The sequence below is a fragment of the Heptranchias perlo genome, chromosome 17, assembly GCF_035084215.1.
Source record: "Heptranchias perlo isolate sHepPer1 chromosome 17, sHepPer1.hap1, whole genome shotgun sequence".
In the NCBI taxonomy this organism is placed as follows: Eukaryota; Metazoa; Chordata; class Chondrichthyes; order Hexanchiformes; family Hexanchidae; genus Heptranchias; species Heptranchias perlo.
In genome coordinates, this window is record NC_090341.1 from 63,190,770 (window position 1) to 63,209,844 (window position 19,075).

Below are 19,075 nucleotides of genomic sequence, written 5' to 3' on the forward strand. Positions count from 1 at the left end.
CTGACTCTCTCCTCTGTTTAAATACTCGGTTCGGACTGACTCTCTCCTCTGTTTAAATGGTCGGTTCGGGCTGACTCTCTCCTCTGTTTAAATGCTCGTTTCGGACTGACTCTCTCCACTGTTTAAATGCTCGTTTCGGACTGACTCCCTCCTCTGTTTAAATACTCGGTTCGGACTGACTCTCTCCTCTGTTTAAATGCTCGTTTCGGACTGACTCCCTCCACTGTTTAAATACTCGGTTCGGACTGACTCTCTCCTCTGTTTAAATGCTCGGTTCGGACTGACTCCCTCCACTGTTTAAATACTCGGTTCGGACTGACTCCCTCCACTGTTTAAATACTCGGTTCGGACTGACTCCCTCCTCTGTTTAAATACTCGGTTCGGACTGACTCCCTCCTCTGTTTAAATGGTCGGTTCGGACTGACTCTCTCCTCTGTTTAAATACTCGGTTCGGACTGACTCTCTCCTCTGTTTAAATACTCGGTTCGGACTGACTCTCTCCTCTGTTTAAATACTCGGTTCGGACTGACTCTCTCCACTGTTTAAATACTCGGTTCGGACTGACTCACTCCACTGTTTAAATGCTCGGTTCGGACTGACTCCCTCCACTGTTTAAATACTCGGTTCGGACTGACTCTCTCCACTGTTTAAATACTCGGTTCGGACTGACTCCCTCCACTGTTTAAATACTCGGTTCGGACTGACTCCCTCCACTGTTTAAATACTCGGTTCGGACTGACTCTCTCCACTGTTTAAATGCTCAGTTCGGACTGACTCTCTCCACTGTTTAAATACTCGGTTCGGACTGACTCCCTCCACTGTTTAAATACTCGGTTCGGACTGACTCTCTCCACTGTTTAAATGCTCGGTTCGGACTGACTCCCTCCACTGTTTAAATGCTCAGTTCGGACTGACTCTCTCCACTGTTTAAATGCTCAGTTCGGACTGACTCTCTCCACTGTTTAAATGCTCGTTTCGGACTGACTCCCTCCACTGTTTAAATGCTCAGTTCGGACTGACTCTCTCCACTGTTTAAATACTCGGTTCGGACTGACTCTCTCCACTGTTTAAATACTCGGTTCGGACTGACTCCCTCCTCTGTTTAAATACTCGGTTCGGACTGACTCCCTCCTCTGTTTAAATACTCGGTTCGGACTGACTCTCTCCACTGTTTAAATACTCGGTTCGGACTGACTCCCTCCACTGTTTAAATGCTCAGTTCGGACTGACTCCCTCCTCTGTTTAAATACTCGGTTCGGACTGACTCCCTCCTCTGTTTAAATACTCGGTTCGGACTGACTCCCTCCTCTGTTTAAATACTCGGTTCGGACTGACTCTCTCCTCTGTTTAAATACTCGGTTCGGACTGACTCCCTCCTCTGTTTAAATACTCGGTTCGGACTGACTCTCTCCTCTGTTTAAATGCTCGTTTCGGACTGACTCCCTCCACTGTTTAAATACTCGGTTCGGACTGACTCTCTCCACTGTTTAAATGCTCGTTTCGGACTGACTCTCTCCACTGTTTAAATACTCGGTTCGGTCTGACTCTCTCCACTGTTTAAATGCTCGTTTCGGACTGACTCCCTCCACTGTTTAAATGCTCAGTTCGGACTGACTCCCTCCTCTGTTTAAATACTCGGTTCGGACTGACTCTCTCCTCTGTTTAAATGGTCGGTTCGGGCTGACTCTCTCCTCTGTTTAAATACTCGTTTCGGACTGACTCTCTCCTCTGTTTAAATACTCGGTTCGGACTGACTCTCTCCTCTGTTTAAATGGTCGGTTCGGGCTGACTCTCTCCTCTGTTTAAATACTCGGTTCGGACTGACTCCCTCCACTGTTTAAATGCTCAGTTCGGACTGACTCTCTCCACTGTTTAAATGCTCAGTTCGGACTGACTCTCTCCACTGTTTAAATGCTCGGTTCGGACTGACTCTCTCCACTGTTTAAATGCTCAGTTCGGACTGACTCTCTCCACTGTTTAAATGCTCGGTTCGGACTGACTCTCTCCTCTGTTTAAATACTCGGTTCGGACTGACTCTCTCCACTGTTTAAATACTCGGTTCGGACTGACTCCCTCCACTGTTTAAATGCTCGGTTCGGACTGACTCTCTCCACTGTTTAAATACTCGGTTCGGACTGACTCTCTCCACTGTTTAAATACTCGGTTCGGACTGACTCTCTCCACTGTTTAAATGCTCGGTTCGGACTGACTCTCTCCTCTGTTTAAATACTCGGTTCGGACTGACTCTCTCCACTGTTTAAATACTCGTTTCGGACTGACTCCCTCCACTGTTTAAATGCTCGGTTCGGACTGACTCTCTCCACTGTTTAAATACTCGGTTCGGACTGACTCCCTCCTCTGTTTAAATACTCGGTTCGGACTGACTCCCTCCTCTGTTTAAATACTCGGTTCGGACTGACTCTCTCCAATGTTTAAATACTCGGTTCGGACTGACTCCCTCCACTGTTTAAATGCTCAGTTCGGACTGACTCCCTCCTCTGTTTAAATACTCGGTTCGGACTGACTCCCTCCTCTGTTTAAATACTCGGTTCGGACTGACTCCCTCCTCTGTTTAAATACTCGGTTCGGACTGACTCTCTCCTCTGTTTAAATGCTCGTTTCGGACTGACTCCCTCCACTGTTTAAATACTCGGTTCGGACTGACTCCCTCCACTGTTTAAATACTCGGTTCGGACTGACTCTCTCCTCTGTTTAAATACTCGGTTCGGACTGACTCCCTCCTCTGTTTAAATACTCGGTTCGGACTGACTCTCTCCTCTGTTTAAATGCTCGTTTCGGACTGACTCCCTCCACTGTTTAAATACTCGGTTCGGACTGACTCCCTCCACTGTTTAAATACTCGGTTCGGACTGACTCTCTCCTCTGTTTAAATGGTCGGTTCGGGCTGACTCTCTCCTCTGTTTAAATGGTCGGTTCGGGCTGACTCTCTCCTCTGTTTAAATGCTCGTTTCGGACTGACTCTCTCCACTGTTTAAATGCTCGTTTCGGACTGACTCCCTCCACTGTTTAAATACTCGGTTCGGACTGACTCTCTCCTCTGTTTAAATACTCGGTTCGGACTGACTCTCTCCTCTGTTTAAATACTCGGTTCGGACTGACTCTCTCCTCTGTTTAAATACTCGGTTCGGACTGACTCTCTCCTCTGTTTAAATACTCGGTTCGGACTGACTCTCTCCTCTGTTTAAATACTCGGTTCGGACTGACTCTCTCCACTGTTTAAATACTCGGTTCGGACTGACTCCCTCCACTGTTTAAATACTCGGTTCGGACTGACTCCCTCCTCTGTTTAAATACTCGGTTCGGACTGACTCCCTCCTCTGTTTAAATGCTCGTTTCGGACTGACTCCCTCCACTGTTTAAATACTCGGTTCGGACTGACTCTCTCCTCTGTTTAAATGGTCGGTTCGGGCTGACTCTCTCCTCTGTTTAAATACTCGGTTCGGACTGACTCTCTCCTCTGTTTAAATGGTCGGTTCGGGCTGACTCTCTCCTCTGTTTAAATGCTCGTTTCGGACTGACTCTCTCCACTGTTTAAATACTCGGTTCGGACTGACTCCCTCCACTGTTTAAATACTCGGTTCGGACTGACTCTCTCCACTGTTTAAATACTCGGTTCGGACTGACTCTCTCCTCTGTTTAAATACTCGGTTCGGACTGACTCCCTCCACTGTTTAAATACTCGGTTCGGACTGACTCTCTCCACTGTTTAAATACTCGGTTCGGACTGACTCTCTCCACTGTTTAAATACTCGGTTCGGACTGACTCCCTCCACTGTTTAAATACTCGGTTCGGACTGACTCCCTCCACTGTTTAAATACTCGGTTCGGACTGACTCTCTCCACTGTTTAAATGCTCAGTTCGGACTGACTCTCTCCACTGTTTAAATACTCGGTTCGGACTGACTCCCTCCACTGTTTAAATGCTCGGTTCGGACTGACTCCCTCCACTGTTTAAATGCTCAGTTCGGACTGACTCTCTCCACTGTTTAAATGCTCGTTTCGGACTGACTCCCTCCACTGTTTAAATGCTCAGTTCGGACTGACTCTCTCCACTGTTTAAATACTCGGTTCGGACTGACTCTCTCCACTGTTTAAATACTCGGTTCGGACTGACTCCCTCCTCTGTTTAAATACTCGGTTCGGACTGACTCCCTCCTCTGTTTAAATACTCGGTTCGGACTGACTCTCTCCACTGTTTAAATACTCGGTTCGGACTGACTCCCTCCACTGTTTAAATGCTCAGTTCGGACTGACTCCCTCCTCTGTTTAAATACTCGGTTCGGACTGACTCCCTCCTCTGTTTAAATACTCGGTTCGGACTGACTCCCTCCTCTGTTTAAATACTCGGTTCGGACTGACTCTCTCCTCTGTTTAAATACTCGGTTCGGACTGACTCCCTCCTCTGTTTAAATACTCGGTTCGGACTGACTCTCTCCTCTGTTTAAATGCTCGTTTCGGACTGACTCCCTCCACTGTTTAAATACTCGGTTCGGACTGACTCTCTCCACTGTTTAAATGGTCGGTTCGGTCTGACTCTCTCCACTGTTTAAATGCTCGTTTCGGACTGACTCTCTCCACTGTTTAAATACTCGGTTCGGTCTGACTCTCTCCACTGTTTAAATGCTCGTTTCGGACTGACTCCCTCCACTGTTTAAATGCTCAGTTCGGACTGACTCTCTCCACTGTTTAAATACTCGGTTCGGTCTGACTCTCTCCACTGTTTAAATGCTCGTTTCGGACTGACTCCCTCCACTGTTTAAATGCTCGTTTCGGACTGACTCCCTCCTCTGTTTAAATACTCGGTTCGGACTGACTCTCTCCTCTGTTTAAATGGTCGGTTCGGGCTGACTCTCTCCTCTGTTTAAATACTCGTTTCGGACTGACTCTCTCCTCTGTTTAAATACTCGGTTCGGACTGACTCTCTCCTCTGTTTAAATGGTCGGTTCGGGCTGACTCTCTCCTCTGTTTAAATACTCGGTTCGGACTGACTCCCTCCACTGTTTAAATGCTCAGTTCGGACTGACTCTCTCCACTGTTTAAATGCTCAGTTCGGACTGACTCTCTCCACTGTTTAAATGCTCGGTTCGGACTGACTCTCTCCACTGTTTAAATGCTCAGTTCGGACTGACTCTCTCCACTGTTTAAATGCTCGGTTCGGACTGACTCTCTCCTCTGTTTAAATACTCGGTTCGGACTGACTCTCTCCACTGTTTAAATACTCGGTTCGGACTGACTCCCTCCACTGTTTAAATGCTCGGTTCGGACTGACTCTCTCCACTGTTTAAATACTCGGTTCGGACTGACTCTCTCCACTGTTTAAATACTCGGTTCGGACTGACTCTCTCCACTGTTTAAATGCTCGGTTCGGACTGACTCTCTCCTCTGTTTAAATACTCGGTTCGGACTGACTCTCTCCACTGTTTAAATACTCGTTTCGGACTGACTCCCTCCACTGTTTAAATGCTCGGTTCGGACTGACTCTCTCCACTGTTTAAATACTCGGTTCGGACTGACTCCCTCCTCTGTTTAAATACTCGGTTCGGACTGACTCCCTCCTCTGTTTAAATACTCGGTTCGGACTGACTCTCTCCACTGTTTAAATACTCGGTTCGGACTGACTCCCTCCACTGTTTAAATGCTCAGTTCGGACTGACTCCCTCCTCTGTTTAAATACTCGGTTCGGACTGACTCCCTCCTCTGTTTAAATACTCGGTTCGGACTGACTCCCTCCTCTGTTTAAATACTCGGTTCGGACTGACTCTCTCCTCTGTTTAAATACTCGGTTCGGACTGACTCCCTCCTCTGTTTAAATACTCGGTTCGGACTGACTCTCTCCTCTGTTTAAATGCTCGTTTCGGACTGACTCCCTCCACTGTTTAAATACTCGGTTCGGACTGACTCCCTCCACTGTTTAAATACTCGGTTCGGACTGACTCTCTCCTCTGTTTAAATACTCGGTTCGGACTGACTCCCTCCTCTGTTTAAATACTCGGTTCGGACTGACTCTCTCCTCTGTTTAAATGCTCGTTTCGGACTGACTCCCTCCACTGTTTAAATACTCGGTTCGGACTGACTCCCTCCACTGTTTAAATACTCGGTTCGGACTGACTCTCTCCTCTGTTTAAATGGTCGGTTCGGGCTGACTCTCTCCTCTGTTTAAATGGTCGGTTCGGGCTGACTCTCTCCTCTGTTTAAATGCTCGTTTCGGACTGACTCTCTCCACTGTTTAAATGCTCGTTTCGGACTGACTCCCTCCACTGTTTAAATACTCGGTTCGGACTGACTCTCTCCTCTGTTTAAATACTCGGTTCGGACTGACTCTCTCCTCTGTTTAAATACTCGGTTCGGACTGACTCTCTCCTCTGTTTAAATACTCGGTTCGGACTGACTCTCTCCTCTGTTTAAATACTCGGTTCGGACTGACTCTCTCCACTGTTTAAATACTCGGTTCGGTCTGACTCTCTCCACTGTTTAAATGCTCAGTTCGGACTGACTCTCTCCTCTGTTTAAATACTCGGTTCGGACTGACTCCCTCCACTGTTTAAATACTCGGTTCGGACTGACTCTCTCCACTGTTTAAATACTCGGTTCGGACTGACTCTCTCCTCTGTTTAAATACTCGGTTCGGACTGACTCTCTCCACTGTTTAAATGCTCGGTTCGGACTGACTCTCTCCTCTGTTTAAATGCTCGGTTCGGACTGACTCTCTCCTCTGTTTAAATGCTCGGTTCGGACTGACTCTCTCCACTGTTTAAATACTCGGTTCGGACTGACTCTCTCCTCTGTTTAAATGCTCGGTTCGGACTGACTCTCTCCTCTGTTTAAATACTCGGTTCGGACTGACTCTCTCCACTGTTTAAATACTCGGTTCGGACTGACTCTCTCCACTGTTTAAATGCTCGGTTCGGACTGACTCTCTCCTCTGTTTAAATGCTCGGTTCGGACTGACTCTCTCCACTGTTTAAATACTCGGTTCGGACTGACTCTCTCCTCTGTTTAAATGCTCGGTTCGGACTGACTCTCTCCACTGTTTAAATACTCGGTTCGGACTGACTCTCTCCACTGTTTAAATACTCGGTTCGGACTGACTCTCTCCTCTGTTTAAATGCTCGGTTCGGACTGACTCTCTCCACTGTTTAAATACTCGGTTCGGACTGACTCTCTCCTCTGTTTAAATACTCGGTTCGGACTGACTCTCTCCTCTGTTTCAATGGTCGGTTCGGACTGACTCCCTCCACTGTTTAAATACTCGGTTCGGACTGACTCCCTCCACTGTTTAAATACTCGGTTCAGACTGACTCCCTCCACTGTTTAAATACTCGGTTCAGACTGACTCTCTCCACTGTTTAAATACTCGGTTCGGACTGACTCTCTCCACTGTTTAAATACTCGGTTCGGACTGACTCTCTCCACTGTTTAAATACTCGGTTCAGACTGACTCTCTCCACTGTTTAAATACTCGGTTCGGACTGACTCTCTCCACTGTTTAAATACTCGGTTCAGACTGACTCCCTCCACTGTTTAAATACTCGGTTCAGACTGACTCTCTCCACTGTTTAAATACTCGGTTCGGACTGACTCTCTCCACTGTTTAAATACTCGGTTCGGACTGACTCTCTCCACTGTTTAAATGCTCGGTTCGGACTGACTCTCTCCACTGTTTAAATACTCGGTTCGGACTGACTCTCTCCTCTGTTTAAATACTCGGTTCGGACTGACTCTCTCCACTGTTTAAATACTCGGTTCGGACTGACTCTCTCCACTGTTTAAATACTCGGTTCGGACTGACTCTCTCCACTGTTTAAATACTCGGTTCGGACTGACTCTCTCCTCTGTTTAAATACTCGGTTCGGACTGACTCTCTCCTCTGTTTAAATACTCGGTTCGGACTGACTCTCTCCACTGTTTAAATACTCGGTTCGGACTGACTCTCTCCTCTGTTTAAATACTCGGTTCGGACTGACTCTCTCCACTGTTTAAATACTCGGTTCGGACTGACTCTCTCCACTGTTTAAATGCTCGGTTCGGACTGACTCTCTCCTCTGTTTAAATACTCGGTTCGGACTGACTCCCTCCACTGTTTAAATACTCGGTTCGGACTGACTCTCTCCACTGTTTAAATACTCGGTTCGGACTGACTCCCTCCACTGTTTAAATACTCGGTTCGGACTGACTCTCTCCTCTGTTTAAATACTCGGTTCGGACTGACTCCCTCCACTGTTTAAATACTCGGTTCGGACTGACTCCCTCCACTGTTTAAATGCTCGGTTCGGACTGACTCCCTCCACTGTTTAAATACTCGGTTCGGACTGACTCCCTCCACTGTTTAAATACTCGGTTCGGACTGACTCTCTCCACTGTTTAAATGCTCGGTTCGGACTGACTCCCTCCACTGTTTAAATACTCGGTTCGGACTGACTCTCTCCTCTGTTTAAATGCTCGGTTCGGACTGACTCCCTCCACTGTTTAAATGCTCGGTTCGGACTGACTCCCTCCACTGTTTAAATACTCGGTTCGGACTGACTCTCTCCTCTGTTTAAATACTCGGTTCGGACTGACTCCCTCCACTGTTTAAATGCTCGGTTCGGACTGACTCCCTCCACTGTTTAAATGCTCGGTTCGGACTGACTCCCTCCTCTGTTTAAATGCTCGTTTCGGACTGACTCCCTCCACTGTTTAAATGCTCGGTTCGGACTGACTCCCTCCACTGTTTAAATACTCGGTTCGGAGTGACTCTCTCCACTGTTTAAATGGTCGGTTCGGACTGACTCCCTCCACTGTTTAAATACTCGGTTCGGAGTGACTCTCTCCACTGTTTAAATGGTCGGTTCGGACTGACTCCCTCCACTGTTTAAATACTCGGTTCGGACTGACTCCCTCCACTGTTTAAATACTCGGTTCGGACTGACTCTCTCCACTGTTTAAATACTCGGTTCGGACTGACTCCCTCCACTGTTTAAATACTCGGTTCGGACTGACTCTCTCCACTGTTTAAATACTCGGTTCGGACTGACTCTCTCCACTGTTTAAATGCTCGGTTCGGACTGACTCTCTCCACTGTTTAAATACTCGGTTCGGACTGACTCCCTCCTCTGTTTAAATACTCGGTTCGGACTGACTCTCTCCTCTGTTTAAATACTCGGTTCGGACTGACTCTCTCCACTGTTTAAATACTCGGTTCGGACTGACTCCCTCCACTGTTTAAATACTCGGTTCGGACTGACTCTCTCTACTGTTTAAATACTCGGTTCGGACTGACTCTCTCCACTGTTTAAATACTCGGTTCGGACTGACTCTCTCCACTGTTTAAATACTCGGTTCGGACTGACTCCCTCCACTGTTTAAATACTCGGTTCGGACTGACTCCCTCCACTGTTTAAATGCTCGGTTCGGACTGACTCCCTCCACTGTTTAAATACTCGGTTCGGACTGACTCTCTCCACTGTTTAAATGCTCGGTTCGGACTGACTCCCTCCACTGTTTAAATACTCGGTTCGGTCTGACTCTCTCCTCTGTTTAAATACTCGGTTCGGACTGACTCTCTCCACTGTTTAAATACTCGGTTCGGACTGACTCTCTCCACTGTTTAAATACTCGGTTCGGACTGACTCCCTCCACTGTTTAAATACTCGGTTCGGACTGACTCCCTCCACTGTTTAAATACTCGGTTCGGACTGACTCTCTCCTCTGTTTAAATACTCGGTTCGGACTGACTCCCTCCACTGTTTAAATGCTCGTTTCGGACTGACTCCCTCCACTGTTTAAATGCTCGTTTCGGACTGACTCCCTCCACTGTTTAAATTCTCGGTTCGGACTGAGCTGTCCCACAGACTATCCCAGGATCCAGGAGAAGCTGATCAGAACAACCAACGTGAACTGACCAGGAAAACCTACACATTTTATACAGACTGGTTTCAGTTTCCAGGATTTGATCCTTTATATCTGCACGGTCTCTACACGGATTTTACTGTTCCTCACTCTGACTTCTGCAGGGAACAATACAAACTGGAACTACAGGTATAAACAGACCATCTACAGTAACAGGCTTCCGAGTGTCAGCTGGCTGGTGATAGTTCCATTGTTCATGCTCCCTTCACAAAGTAAACCTGTTCAGATCTTCTACCTGACCACATTCACTCCTAAATAGATCAGCCCATTAGTCCCAGTCAGTGCAGCTACCTCTCCTTCACTTAATCTGGTCGTCCAGCCTCCTGCCTCAAATTGACCCAGTTTACAAACCTCTTGTGATGTCTGATCTCACTGTGATGCAGTGTGAGGGTGAGGCTTGCTCTGTGACCTCACGGTTTGACCCGTCCAGTTAAAGGGGCTTCACCTTGATGAAACAGTGTTTGACAAAGTGTTGGGATTCATTAAGGTTACAATGACTTAATGCGCTAGAATGCATCGAGTTACATCGAGCACAGCAGCCTGAAGGAGGAAGACGGCTCTGTGACGTCTTCACAGGCTGACATACTGAGGATCAACAAGTCCTTTTATGCCGGACTCTATGACACAAAGCCCACAGACAGAACGGCCTCCCAGTCCTTCCTGTCCTCGATCACAGGAGTCTTAGAGGACAGCGAGTGGAAGAACATGGATTGGCTGCTGACTTTGGACGAGCTGACAAAGGCCGTCAAGTCCTTCGAGAAGAGTAGAAATCCCGGAAGTGGTGGCTTACTGTTTTCTGTCTCTGCCCGAGCATGACTTTGTTACTCGAGCATTTCCCTCTGCTCACCAGCAGGGAGTGCCTTTGAGCAGCAACACCTCAAATCGCACTCAATTTCAGGCAAAATGGTCTTCGATCAGTCAGTCAGTCAGGGCTCTCGCTGCTCCTCGAGCTCGGCCGGCTGTTGCTTTCCGGTGACCTCGTCTTCCTTCCACAGGCTCGGGCTCTTCTCAGCATCACTCATGATTACTGGGGCTTCCCGTTCTGCTGTTCCTCACTTGCTGATGCTCGATACCGCCGATTGGAGCAAAGTATTTAATATATTCAGGGAGTGGGCCAACCCAAGGCAAGATTTCTCTGCTGGTCGTCGAGCAGCTTGGAGGAGAGTATAAAGCGGGAACTGTGAGGGGCGATTTACAAACAGCAAACGGGGGATTAACTCAACTGGTAGAGCGCTCACTTGGCCTGTGAGAAGTAGCGGGATCGTTGATTATATTCTCCACTCACCGTTTGTCTTGGTGCAATTATACAGAAACAAGAGTGTTGTCAGTGAGTCCATCGCCCATGGACTTCCTAAACTTCACTGTGTGTTTGGGTACAGAGAGATCAAGGGGCAACAAATCTTTTGATGTGCTGCAGTAAGCAAAAGTTCTTGACTTTGCTGTGCAGCAAAGATGGAAAGATGAGGTGAGAGATGGAAAAAAAGCTTCATAATCCCTGATACCTTCTCTGAAGATTGAATTCAGGACCCTCAGATTGTGACACTGACGAACTGCTCGCTGCACTAAGAAGGCACTCACCAGGTATGCAGTCAGGCAGCACCACCAAGTAGGACAGCTTGGAAGGTATTGAAAATCACAAAGTAATGCGCGGTTTGCAAAAAATTTCGGAGTTAGGAGTGGTGGTCAGACACATTATCCATTGCATCACTGTTCCAGGCTGTGGAGAACACGTAGCAGCTTAGAGCAGGTACCGAGTCAGGCTCAGTCATGAGCATGGAACTCCATGAATCCGGGCAAGCCAAAGGGCATAGTGCGATCCCTTTGTCGCTTCCCTTCGATAGTTCAGCTGGTAGAACGGAGGACTACATAAAAAATAAAACCCAGTGAACCTTAGGTTGCTTGTTCAATTCCGGCTCGAGCAAGTGAGTTTTTGGAGTAAACAGCAATTAGCTCAAAGTCGGTCTCTTCACTTTACAGGCAGCTTCCAACTTAATATGTTACCACGAAAGTACAGGACGCCTTTTCTCCTTTCTCAAACCTTAAGGCTTGCTGATTCTGCCCAAACACGGCTGTTTTGCCTCTGCTCACCAGCAGGGAGTGGTTTTGAGCAGCAATACTTCAAAACACTCAGCTCTCGCTTTCAGGCAAAAAAAGTCTTCTGTCAGTCACTCGGACACCTGCTCTCGCTGGTCCCTCAAGCTCGGGCGGCTGTTCCTTTCTGGTGACCTCATCTGACTTCCAAAGGCTCAAGCTCTTCTCAGCATCCTTCATGATTACTGTGGCTTCCTGTTGTGCTGTTGCTCGCTTGCTGATGCTTAGTACTGCCGATTAGGACAAAGTATACAGTAGATTCAGGGAGCGGGCCAAGTCAAGGCAAGATTTCTCTGCTGGTTGTGGGTCAGCTTGGAGGCGAGTGTGAAGCGGGAACTGTGAAGGGCAATTTACAAACAGCAAACGGGGAATTAGCTCAACTGGCAGAGCGCTCACTTAGCAGAGGAGAAATAGCGGGATTGCTGCCCATATTCACCACTCACTGTTCACCTTGGGGCAATTGTACAGGAACAAGAGTGTTGTCAGCGAGTCCATAGACCATGTACTTCCTAAGCTTCACTGTGTGTTTGGGTACAGAGGTCAACAGGCAACAAATCCTTTGATGTGCTGCAGGAAGCAGAAGTTCTTGATTTTACCATCCAGCAAAGATGGAAAGATGAGGTGAGAGATAGAAAAAAATCTTCATAAGCCCTGATTCCTTTTTTTAGGATTGGATTCAGGGCCTATAGATGATGACACTGATACACTGCCTGCTGCGATAGGAAGGCACTTATCATGCCTGCAGCCAGGCAGCACCACCAAGTAGGACAGCTTGCAAGGAATTGAAAGTCATAAAGTAAAGCACTGTTTGCAAAAAGCATCGAGCCAGGTAAGAATCAAACCTACAATCTTCTAATATTTTAATCAGGCACATTATCCATTGCACCACAGGCCCAGCTTGTGGAAAATAAGTAGCAGCTCAGAGTCCCACAGCACTGCAGTATGAGCAGGTACCGAGACAGCCTCGGACATGTGCACGGGAATCCACGAGTCCCCGTGTATCAAAAGGCGCATGGTGAACATTCACCAAACAGAGGAACTGTTAGCACTTCCCTTCGATAGCTCAGCTGGTAGAGTGGAAAAATTGCAGTGAAAAATCAAAGAAGTGTTATCCTTATGTCACTGGTTCAATTTCAGCTCGAAGGAGCAAGCGTGCTTTTGGAATAAGCAGCATTTACCTCAAGGTCGCTCTCTTAACTTTACAGGCACCTTACAGCTTAAGATGTTACCACTAAGGTACAGGACGCCTCTTTTCCTTTCTCAAACCTTAAAACTCACTGTGTCTGCCCGAGCACGACGATTTTGCTCAAGTATTTGCCTCGGCTCACCAGCAGGAGTGCCTTTGAGCAGCAACACTTCAAATCACACAAAATTTCAGGCAAAAAAAGCCTTCGATCAGTCAGTCAGATAGGGCTCATGCTGCAGCCTCAAGCTCAGGCGGCTGTTGCTTTCCAGTGACCTCGTCTGCCCTCCAAGGCTCGGGCTCTTCCCAGCATCACTCATGTTTACTGTGGCTTCCCGTTCTGCTGTTGTTCACTCAATGGTGCTCGATACTGCCGATTGGAGCAAAGTAATTAACGTATTGAGGGAGTGGGCCAACCCAAGGCAAGATTTCTCTGCTGGTGGTGGAGCTGCTTGGAGGCGAGTGCGAAGCAGCTACTGTGAAGGACAATCCCTTCTTATATTTCTTGCTGGTTCTTAAAAACAAACCTGCTGGGGACGGATGTCGAGTTGATTTTCTGGAAGGATCAAATCAACTGCGCAGAAAAACCACCTCCAGCCAAAGGAACAAAAAATAGCTTCATATTTGTAAAGGATTAAATGCCGGAATTCAGAATCAAGCCCATGCCTCTTGTGGAGGTGGAGATCTGAAAACAGCGCCTTGGAGCCGCTCGGCCATCCGGAGTCCAAAACCCGGCTTCACTGACCCTGATTTGCCCAATGATGTGCAAAGAAAGTTTCACTTTGCCCGGTTTTCAGTGGATGCCGTTTGAAGGCAAAAAGATCCTGCATTGGCCGGGAATCGAATCAGAGTTTTACACAGGATAAGCAAGAATTCTACCCCTGAATCACCAGTACTCGCATAGTCATTGAATGCATGTGTCCTTTTGGAATCCTATCTGAAAGAACATGCAGTCTGTCAGAGCTCCTGTGATAACCCAACACAGTCTGATCTACAGCCGTGTAAGAACTCCCATTTGTAGCTGCGATGGCCGAGTGATTGAAGCATCAGATTCAAAATCTGATGGGGTTTTTTTGTGCAGGTTCAAATTCTGCTCCATGAATTATTGTTTAAAGATCCGTTCAATGCTCAAATGAATGAACTGGATCTAATTCACTGCATTTACCTCTCTCAGAGCATGAGAGATACTCGAGTGTGGCCGGCACTTTTAATTGGGTGCCCAATGTACTCTTGCAAGATTCCAATACACAAGAAAGAATCTCTCCCAATCTGCAACTTAAATTCTCCTGCTTTGCAGAACCTTCCATTTATACTCTACTTTATTTACATGCATCTCCCTGTCTCTCCCTGTCTCTTGTCTCTCTGTGTTGTCCCTTGATGGGCTTCTCAGGCTTCCACGAATGGCAATGGCTGATCTAACCTGAAACACCAGCAGAGAAGGGTAAAAAAAGACTGAGACGTTCGGAAAAGTAAAGGAACAACCCAGCTGATAAATTCATAGCTGATGTTTCCACATTTATGTCTCTTCGCCCTCACAGTGAATGAAAACAGCAATTTGAGTGAATTACACTGATGGGAGCTTGTATACTATGACGATGCCAAGACAGATGATAATATAGCTTCAGAGCAACTAATTCTGAAAAGTCTTATTTGATAAAACAAGTCATAGATTGGAAACAAATTTGGTAAGCGGAGACTAGTATTGGTGACTGGAAATAGTTACTGTACAACTTGATATTGCTGTACATTGGAATAGTCACCAATTGGATTCTGACATCTTTTCAGTTTTGCGCTTGGTAACATTGAATTATATTTGAGCTCCAGAGGACAAAGTGCAGAAGTTTCCTCAGTGCAACACACACGGAGTAAATAAAATGTCTCAAGATGATGTGGAAATTAAAGCTGAATGTGAATTTATCCCAATTCAGGCGGTCTCATTTACATTAGATCACGGGATAGAGAGCCACATATCCAAATTGCCGATGACACAAAGGTGGGCAGCATTGTGAGCAGTGTAGATGGAAACAAACCATTATAGAGAGATATTAATAGATTAAGTGAGTGGGCAAAACTGTGGCAAATGGATTTCAATGTAGGCAAGTGTGAGGTCATCCACCTTGGACCAAAAAAGAATAGATAAGAATATTTCTAAATGGTGAAAAGCTCGAAACTGTAGAGGTTCAAAGGGACTTATGGGTCCATGTTCATAGATCATTAAAATGTCATGGACAGGTACAGGAAATAATCAGAAAAGCTAATGGAGTGCTGGCCTTTATATCTAGAGGACTAGAATACATAGATACATAGAAAATAGGAGCAAGAGTAGGCCATTCGGCCCTTCGGGCCTGCTCCGCCATTCAAAATGATCATGCCTGATCGTCTAACTCAGTACCCTGTTCCCGCTTTTTCCCCATATCCCTTGATCCTTTTAGCATTAAGAAATATATCTATCTCCTTCTTGAGTACATCTAATGACTTGGTCTCCACTGCCTTCTGTGGTAGAGAATTCCACAGGTTCACAACTCTCTGAAGAAATTTCTCCTCATCTCGGTTCTAAATGGCATAACCCGTATCCTGAGACTGTGACCCCTGGTTCTGGACTCCTCAGCCATCGGGAATATCCTCCCTGCATCTAGTCTGTCTAGCCCTGTTAGAATTGTATATGTTTCAATGAGATCACCTCTCATTCTTCTAAACTCAAGTGAATATAGGCCTAGTCGACTCAATCTCTCCTCATACGTCAGATCTGCCATCCCAGGAATCAGTCTGGTAAACCTTCGTTGCACTCCCTCCAAGGCAAGGACATCCTTCCTCAGATAAGGAGATCAAAACTGCACACAATACTCCAGATGTGGTCTCACCAAGGCCCTGTATGACAGCAGTAAGACATCCCTGTTCCTGTACTCAAATCCTCTTGCAATGAAGGCCAATATACCATTCACCTTCCTAACTGCTTGCTGAACCTGAATGCTCGCTTCCAGCGACTGGTGTACAAGGACACCCAGGTCTCGTTGCACCTCCCCTTTTCCCAATCTATCACCATTCAGATAATAATCTGCCTTTCTGTTTTTACAACCAAAGTGGATAACCTCACATTTATCCACGTTATACTGCACCTGCCATGTTCTTGCCCACTTACCCAACTTGTTTCAATCACATTGGAGCCTCTTTGCATCCTTCTCACAGCTCACGATCCCACCTAGTTTTGTGTCGTCTGCAAACTTGGAAATGTTACATTTAGTTTCCTCATCCATATCATTGATATAGATTGTGAATAGCTGGGGCCCAAGCACTGATCCCTGCGGTACCCCACTAGTCACTGCCTGACACCCGGACAAAGACCAGTTTATTCCTACTCTCTGTTTCCTGTCTGTTAACCAATTCTCAATCCATGCCAGTATATTCCCCCCAATCCCATGTGCTTTAATTTTGCACACTAACCTCTTGTGTGGCACCTTATCAAAAGCCTTCTGAAAATCCAAGTAAACTACATCCACTGGTTCTCCCCTATCTATTCTACTAGTTACATCCTCAAAAAACTCCAGTAAATTTGTTAAGCATGATTTCCCTTTCATAAACCCATGCTGACTTTGTCTAATCCCGTTAATGCCCTCCAAGTGTTTTGTTATCACATCTTTTATAATAGACTCCAGCATTTTCCCCACTACTGATGTTAGGCTAACTGGTCTGTAATTCCCTGTTTTTTCTCCCCCTCCTTTTTTAAATAGTGGGGTTACATTTGCCACCCTCCAATCTGTAGGAACTGTTCCAGAGTCTATAGAATGTTGGAAGATGATCACCAATGCATCCACTATTTCCAGGGCCACTTCCTTTAGTACTCTGGGATGTAGATTATCAGGCCCTGGGGATTTGTCAGCCTTTAGCCCCATTAATTTCCCTCGCACTATTTTTTTATGAATACAGGTTTCCTTCAGTTCCTCCCTCTCACTAGACCCTTGGTTCCCTAACATTTCTGGGAGGTTATTTGTGTCCCCCTTTGTGAAGAACCAAAGTATGTGTTTAATTGTTCTGCCATTTCTTTGTTCCCAATTATAATTTCCCCCATTTCTGACTGTAAGGGACCTACATTTGTCTTCACTAATCTTTTTCTCTTGACATATTTATAGAAGCTTTTAAAGTCAGTTTTTATGTTCCCTGCTAGTTTACTCTCATACTCTATTTTTCCCCTCTTAATCAATCTCTTTGTCCTTTGCTGAATTCTGAACTGCCTCCCAATCCTCAGGCTTGCCGCTTTTTCTGGCAATTTTATATGTCTCCTCTTTGGATCAAATACTATCCCGAATTTCTTTTGTAAGCCACGGTTGAGCCACCTTTCCTGTTTCATTTTTGCGCCAGTCAGGAATGAATAATTGTTGTAATTCCTGCACACGTTTTTTAAAATATTAAATATTAGCCATTGCCTATCCACCATCATCCCTTTTAGTAAAGTTCCCCAATCTATCCTAGCCAACTTGCACCTCATACTTTCGTAATTTCCTTTATTTGGATTCAGGACCCTAGTTTCAGATTCGACGACTTCACTCTCCATCTTAATGAGGAATTCTATCATGTTATGGTCGCTCTTCCCTAAGGGACCCCGCACAACAAGATTGTTAATTAATCCTTTCTCATTGCACAATACCCAGTCTAGGATCGCCTGTTCTCTAGTTGGTTCCTCAACGTATTGGTCTAGAAAACCATCGTGTACACACTCCAGGAATTCCTCCCCCACAGTATTATTGATAATTTGGTTTGACCAATCTATATGTAGATTAAAGTCTCCCATCATTATAGTTGCACCCTTCTTGCATGCGTCTCTAATTTCCTGTTTAATGCCCTCCCCTACATCCCCACTACTGTTTGGGGGCCTATAGACAACCCCCACCAATGTTTTCTGCCCCTTGGTGTTTCTTAGCTCCACCCATACAGATTCCACATCGTGATTTTCCAAGCCAATATCCTTCCTCACTATTGCATTGATTTCCTCCTTTACTAACAACGCTACCCCACCTCCTTTCCCTTTTTGCCTGTTCTTCCTAAATATTGAATACCCCTGGATGTTCAGTTCCCATCCTTGGTCACCCTGCAGCCATGTCCCTGTAATCGCAATTATATCATAACCATTAATATCTACCTGCGCTGTTAATTCATCTACCTTATTGCAAATGCTCCGCGCATTAAGACACAATGCCTTTAGACTTGTCTTTTTAAGATTGCTAGTCATCTGAGTTTTATTTTGCACTATGGCCCTATTTGTTTTTCGTCCTTGTTTTCTCTGCCTTCCACTATTGCTTCTTCCCTTTCTGTCTTTTGTTTCTATCCTTGTTTCCCCCTCCTCTGTCTCCCTGCTCAGGTTCCCATCCCCCTGCCATTCTAGTTTAAACCTTCCCCAACAGCACTAGCAAACACCCCCGCGAGGACATCTGTCCTGGTCCTGCTCGGGTATAACCCGTCCCATTTGTGCAGGTCCCACCTTCCCCAAAACTGGTCATAGAGTCATAGAATCATAGAGTTATACAGCATGGATAGAGGCCCTTCGGCCCATCGTGTCCGCGCCGGCCATCAAGCCCAGTCTAATCTAATCCCATATTCCAGCATTTGGTCCGTAGCCTTGTATGCTATGGCATTTCAAGTGCTCATCCAAATGCTCCTTGAATGTTGTGAGGGTTCCTGTCTCCACAACCCTTTCAGGCAGTGAGTTCCAGACTCCAACCACCCTCTGGGTGAAAAAGTTCTTTCTCAAATCCCCTCTAAACCTCCCGCCTTTTACCTTGAATCTATGCCCCCTTGTTATAGAACCCTCAACGAAGGGAAAAAGCTCCTTAGTATCCATCCTATCTATGCCCCTCATAATTTTGTACACCTCAATCATGTCCCCCCTCAGCCTCCTCT